The sequence below is a fragment of the Pelodiscus sinensis genome, chromosome 30 (genome assembly GCF_049634645.1).
Source record: "Pelodiscus sinensis isolate JC-2024 chromosome 30, ASM4963464v1, whole genome shotgun sequence".
Lineage (NCBI taxonomy): Eukaryota > Metazoa > Chordata > Testudines > Trionychidae > Pelodiscus > Pelodiscus sinensis.
This window is the reverse complement of record NC_134740.1, coordinates 6336962-6343482: the sequence shown is the minus strand read 5'-3', so window position 1 is coordinate 6343482 and position 6521 is coordinate 6336962. Positions and strand designations below refer to the sequence as shown.

The 6521-nt window shown below is 58.4% G+C and overlaps 1 non-coding gene across 1 annotated transcript; it reads left to right on the top strand.

Moving 5' to 3' along the window:
- The first annotated feature begins 4437 nt into the window (after positions 1 to 4437).
- LOC142821411 (U4 spliceosomal RNA) lies at positions 4438 to 4578 on the top strand. The gene has a single exon (XR_012898185.1). It is a non-coding gene; the product is annotated as a U4 spliceosomal RNA (small nuclear RNA).
- Positions 4579 to 6521: the final 1943 nt, after the last annotated feature.

Here is a 6521-nt window from a genome sequence, read left to right as displayed (position 1 = left end):
TGCCGCGTGTTTATCAGCAGGTGGCGCTTTTGCTGCAAAGGGACGGACTAGCCCAAGGAAGAACCCCCTGCCCGCACATAGGTCGATGCCCTCCCAAAAGGGCTTTTGGAGCCAGGACATTGGCTCCCATATCACGTGGCAAGTGCCAGTCTCTCAATTCCTGTGTGAGGAAACACAGTCACCGCCGGCTTTATTCCTTCCAGGGGTCCAAAAGTGTCAGGATCGTCCCTGTGCCCGGCGCTGCACAGACACCCAGGCCGGATCAGTCTGACTCGGAGACCCAGAAAAAGTCAAGCCCAACCCTCGAAGGAGCAGGGTGGGGCTCTTATGAACAACGGGATATGCAAATGAGGGAGTCAGCGTCCCGTTTAAATCTGTCCTTCCCTCTGCCCAGGCTGCACCAACAGGGACAACCCACAGCCCCCTGTGTCTGGGAAGTGACCAGCCAATCCTGCGCCGACCCATAATCCGTCCCCAGAGAAGTTTCCCCGCCAGCGCCAGGGAACATGAACTTTGTCATCCTGCTATGTTCCGCTGTAACAGTGTGGAAAGGTATTTTCTTCTTCTGAATAACGGGAGGAGAAAATTAAGTTTCTGTGGAGTAGAGACCAATATTTATAACCAGTCTGTTTCCCCAGGTGCCCGGTCCCAGGTGCTGGTGGAGTCCGGAGGGGATGTGAAGAAGCTCGGAGACTCTCTGCGCCTCTCCTGCAAAGCCTCCGGCTTCACCTTCAGCAGCCCTTGGATGGTCTGGGTCCGGCAGGCTCCCGGCAAGGGGCTGGAGTGGGTCGCTTATATCAGTGGCAAGGGGGATGAAATAGATTACCTTAATGCCGTGAAAGGCCGATTCATCATCTCCAGGGACAATTCCAATAACCTGCTCTACCTGCAAATGACCCGCCTGAAGCCCGAGGACACCGCCCGCTATTACTGTGCGAGAGTCACAGCGACACGAAACCTATTGATACTCCTGCAAAAACCCAGGCTGCAGAACCCGCGGCCGCCACGAGGGGGCAGCAGAGACACGAACTACAGGGCGCTGGGCACAGAGTGGAGAACAAGTTTCTGGGGATGAAAGACAAACTCATTGGGGGGATTGTAACCTTTTCGTTGCCTAGCAACGCCCCCGCTTGCGTCACGAGGTCCCGCTGGACCTGGGGGGCAGACATCGCCGGCTGCCTCATCCAGTCCACTTGAGGCGGGAGCCCTGTTCCCACGGCCCGGCTCGCCTTGCAGATCGGGCCCTTTCACTGGTGTAAATCGTGGTTAGTGGGACTCGTCCCCAAGTGGCTCTTTCGCTCTCCCCCACCCCGTCCCACGGACCCCGGCCCAGCAGCTTTTCGGAGGGGGCTCCATGGCTTAGCTGGTTAAAACACCTGCCGTGGAAACGGGGGATCCTGGGCTCAACTCCCAGTGGTGCCCTGGGCCGTTGCTGTTCTCAGCTCCTGCTCTCTTATGTCCCTCTGGTTTGTTAAGGAAAAGGCTGATTGGGGGAGCATTGGACAGAAAGAAACCACAAACCTGGGGCTGGTGAAGAGGCTGCTGGGATGAGCTGGGTCAGGCAGGAGCCCGGGAAGGGGCTGGAGCGGCTGGTTTACTATTACGGCGAGGGGTACAACAATTACTACGCCGCCTCCGTGCAGGGCCGGTTCGCAGCCTCCAAGAACAGCTCCAACTTCCACCTGCAAATGACCATCCTGAGCGCGGAGGACAGCGCCGCGTGTTACTGCGCCAGGGACACAGCGAGGGGAAGCGAATCTGAGCTCGCACAAAAACCTTCCGCTGCAGGGACTGGGCGGGGTTTCCTGGGGGTAGCGCTCAGACCGCGCACAATAACAGGGACAGTGCCCCCTCCCCCGACGGACCCCACGCCCAACTGGGAGGGGGAGACAGGCTCTGCTGAGCCCAGCTCCCTGGGGAGCGCAGGGAGCGGATGCTCAAGGGATGTTTTTCCAGACGCAGAGGGAACAAACAGCTGCATCCGGCCTCGCAGTTCGGTTGCCCCAGTGACTCTCTGCCCAGTGTGAGGCTCCCTCTTCCCAGGGAAGGCAGCGGGGAAGCGGGGCACTTAGGGCAGCCAGGGGGCTAGCGGAGCTCTGAGTTAGGGCCGGTGAGAGGCCGGGTGGGGTCACTGATCCCCAGCCCACTGAGAATTGTCTGGCTCAAACCCCGCCCTTGTGCAGAGGGGCAGCTCCTGCGCACCTGCTGCCTGCGGCATTTCTGGGTGTAGCACAGGGAGAATGCGCAGGGATGGGTCCCTGCCTCTGTTTGTCAGGGGCTGGGAATGGGTAACTGGGGAGGGATCGCTGGACGATTCCCTGTTCTGTTCACTCCCTCAGGGCACCTGCTAATGCCCCACTCACCCGGGCCATTGGTTTCCCGTGTGAACCCGGGTAATTACCCACCCGTGACTTAGAATCAGTGAGCTAAAGAGGTTAAGAGCCCTAAGTGCCTACATAATTTTTCAGGCTCTGACTCAGTTACTGGGACAGAGTCAGCTGCAGCTGGAGGGGGCCGGAGACATCGCAGCTGTTGAAGAAGCTGGATGTGGCTGGAGCAAGCGACAGGAAATGTGGGTCTGTCCCAGGACTGGACCCACCCCCAGGGCGCTGCCCCCAGCGCTCACCCACAGCTCCAGCGGGGAGGAGCCCTGGCCGCTTGCAGCAAGAGGACCTGCCAGTCACAGGTCCCCGGAATGCGCCTGCGGCTGGAGAGCGCGCCCCGGGCAAAGGGCGCTACTCTGGAAGTGCTGTGGAGTAACGTCAGAGCGGGGGGAGGAGCGGTGCTGGACAGAACAGCCGGGCGGTGGTCGCTGTGCGTTCCAGCCAGATGCAGCCCCGGGAAAGGTCTCGGTGACTCGGGGCTCCCAGGCTCCCTTCGTGCCGCCAGCAGGTCCCACCAGGGAGATTTGGGGGGCTCCATTGCTGGTTGCACAAGTCTGGACACCTTGACTGGGGCGGCCTCGGAAAGCCCCGTCCCAGAGGAGCGCGACGGTTCTTAGTGCGTGGTCTGTGACGGGAAACTGAGGCTGCGATGCTGGAATCTGCCTCGTGCTCTCGATCTGCTCTCCCGGGGACTCGTTCCGGGGAGGGGACAGGACCCACCGGCGGGACACGGAGCGAGCTGGGGCCAGTGAGTGCCTGGGTGTGTGGCCACGTGCAACGCCTCTTGTCTCCTCACCTCCCAACCCGTCTTGCTGGTTTCCCTTCATTCCCTCGCCCACCCACACACACGCGTGCGCTGGTAGCACTTGAGAAAGGAGCCGGGCGTCTGTCTGCGGGGCTCTGAGCAGCTGAAGGGCCGGGTCTAGGCTCTAAGTTGACAGCGAGTGTCTCGCTCACAGACAGCCAGGGGCGTGGCCTATTCGGATGGGCGGAGCGGTGTTAGCAATTATGCAGATGTCTGTGAGAGTGGTGCATTGTAGGAGTGGGAGAGGGCTGCAGCGCCGGTCCCTAATTTGCAAGCGGGGCTCCGAGTGGGCAGTGGAGACAGAGGCAGGGCTGCTTGAGGCAGCGGGAAGCGTTGTCGGCGGGGTTGTTTGGAGGGGAAAGTGGGTTCCACCGTGATGTGAGAGTTGGGGCGCCTGAGGGCGGGCGGGGGTTGGGTAATACACGCTCATATTTATTTGGCAGGCGGAAATACCGTGATCAAGATCTTGGTTTTCATGGAATGCGGCTCAATTGTATTGAGAGTGCACTGAATTCTACGGTTTTCTCGAATAGGGGAATTTCGATTGTGGGTGACTGCGTGCCCGTTGTTCCTTGTTTTTTGTGGGGAGAAATCACGGACGTCTCCCATGAGTGCTGAGTAAAACCGCAGTTTACTGTCTTTGGCCACAGTTTCAGGTATCTGGGGAGAGTTACTGTGAGCAGCATCCTCTGGCTTCATGCGATAGCTTTGAGGAGCAGAGGGCCAGTGTCTGGGTCCCCAACTGGCTCCCTTATTTTGAATCTCTGACCAGCGCCCCCTGACCCTGTTTTTCATTTGTCCCCCGGAATCAGTTTATCCCTACGGCCAGTGGACCCTCCCGCGAGGCTGGGGCAGGGGCTCTTAGAACACTCCCGAGCTCAGGTGAGGTTCCAAATAGGCAAAGCCAGGAAGTGGATGATGGCTGCGCCGGACCCGCCATTTTCTGGAGCCGCTCCTTTCTCCGCTGCCTCCCGCCAGCCCTCTGGAGCCCATAGGCTGGATCCCTCCGGTGACGTCAGTCTCACATTTCCATCGCGCTCCCAGAGGCCTCTGCGGCCAGCTGAGGTTCTGAGCAACACAGAAGAGCCGAACCCCGCAAGCCCGCTGGGTCTGGCTGGGCTGCCGGGGCTCAGGAGGCAGCGGTGCTGGGGCACTTCGTACCCGGCTTCCCGCCACGGTACCGGGCCTCGCCCTAAGCTGGGAGCCCGTAGCCTGCCCCGGGTGATGGCTCCGGGAGCTAGTTTTATTGTCTTTGCGCAGTGGCAATATCGTAGCCAATGAGGTTAATCCGAGGTGCGATTATTGCTAATTGAAAACTTTTCCCAATACCTCGCCGTGACGACTTGAAATACAGTCGGTATCGGCAATTTTTGGTGGCCTCTGCGGAGGCTGGACAGCTTTGTTCAATAAAAGAAAGAATTGGATTCTTTGTATTCGTACTGCTGTTCCTTATTCGTTATATCACCAAGCTTTTTTTTTTGCGTTTTAAGTTCCTTCCGTGATTTCTCATGGTTTAATAGAGGCTTGTACTGAAAGCTCTAAAGCAGCTTTTCATTTTTGATGTTTTGTACAAACTCAGGTTTTCCAGCGTGTTATAAACCGTTTTCTGTGAGAAATGGCTTGATGGACACTTTTCGTTTTATACTGGTTTATGCTCTTATTGCTACATCCCGGTCATTGCTAAAGATAATAAAGACCACCAGACTCAGAATAAATCCCTGGGGAGTCCTACTAGAGACCTCCTTCCAATCTGACATTGTCCCATTAATAGCTACCTTCCCCTAACACTAAACAATTCAGCAGTTGCCATGAGTTCGCTCACAGCGTTATCTGAGGCAGCACCGTCACCTCCTGACCTACACTGACTTTTCCCAAACGTTGTCAAAATCAGTTTTTTAAAAGCTGCAGTTTGTTGCAAATGTGATTGGAAATTATATCTAAAAACACGCCCGCTTTGAAAGCTCGCTCCTTAAAGGTCCCTCATCGCGGGAACCGAACCCTGGATCAGAGACAAAGGCCAGGTCTTCTCCACCAACAGAGGCAAACAGCATTGAGGCTGTCAACAGAAAACTGCGCTTGCCCCGTAACTCCGGACACATGCAAGTGGTTTGTTCGGTAAATTGGTCTCTCACCAAAGCGAATGAAACAAAGCCCCTTCCTCTAGAGCAATGCCTGGACTCAGGGCGGTTCGGTGATTGGCTCTTTCCCCGCAGGCTCTGTGTTGTGTCCAGAACCTCCACTCTCATTAGAACATAAAACCCCTCTGGCCGGAAGGATCGCAAAGACCCTTCACAAGAAACCGCAGGTTGAACCGCCCTGGTCCGGTATCCTTGGGACCTGCTGGGTCAGCTCTGGCCCCCGAGGGAGGGTGCGGGTGGAAGGAGCGGAGCTGGGGGTTCGCCTCCCCCAAGGGGGCTCCACCCACCCCCCACACGCCTGTGCCTGCTGCTCGCCTGGGCAGTTTCAAAGGGTCCCGGCGGATTCGTCACAGCAGCTACTGCGGCAGTGGCCAAGCCCCAGGTACATTACATCGTCTGGGGCGCCTGGAGCCCGCCAATCCACAGCGTGTTTGTGCGCATGCTCAGTGCCTAGCGGCGCTCGTGTCTTTGCGGCCTCAGCCACGTTCTTACCAATGGCAGGTCTGGGGATTCCAATGAACACGACTTGACTCTGGGTCCCGCGCTGGGCCATGCAGGGGAGTGTGACTCCGCCCCCCCCCCCCGCCCGCACACCGCTCCCTGCACAGCTGCGTCCCGCCCTTTATACCAGGCGAGGCAACCCGCGTGCAAATCCCTGCCCGGGCGGTTCCTGTGTAAATACGAACCCCGGCTCCAGGAGCCGCAGTCTCTGCCCGGACACAGACCAGCCTCCCTCATTGCTGGATACGGAGAATGGAGCCTCTGCTGCGTCTCCTTTGACTGCTCGCCGCCCCCCGCTGTGAATGTCTGTGGGGAAGGAGGGAAATGCGGGGACCGACCCCGGACACGGAGCAACGCCGGGCCTGGCACAAAAAGGGGAAGCGGGTTTCTAAACAGCCAAACAGCTCCCGCGCTCGGTCTGTGCGGGGACTGGGGATAGGAAAGACAGGGCGTTGCGAACCCCGCATCGCCGCTGTATCCCCCCTCTCCTAAGAAATTCCTAAGCCTCCGCTTCCTTGTTTTTCTCTCTGAAAAGTCACCGGAGCCGGGGGAGGGTTTGGGGTAGCTCAGGCTTTGGACACGGAGCCCGGGATTACGGGGCAGAACGGAGCAGAAGCCTTTCTCTATTGGAACTGCTGCTTCCAGTCCAATCGCTGTCCCAAGCCGTCCCCAGGGCGGGTTCCCACGCAGAGG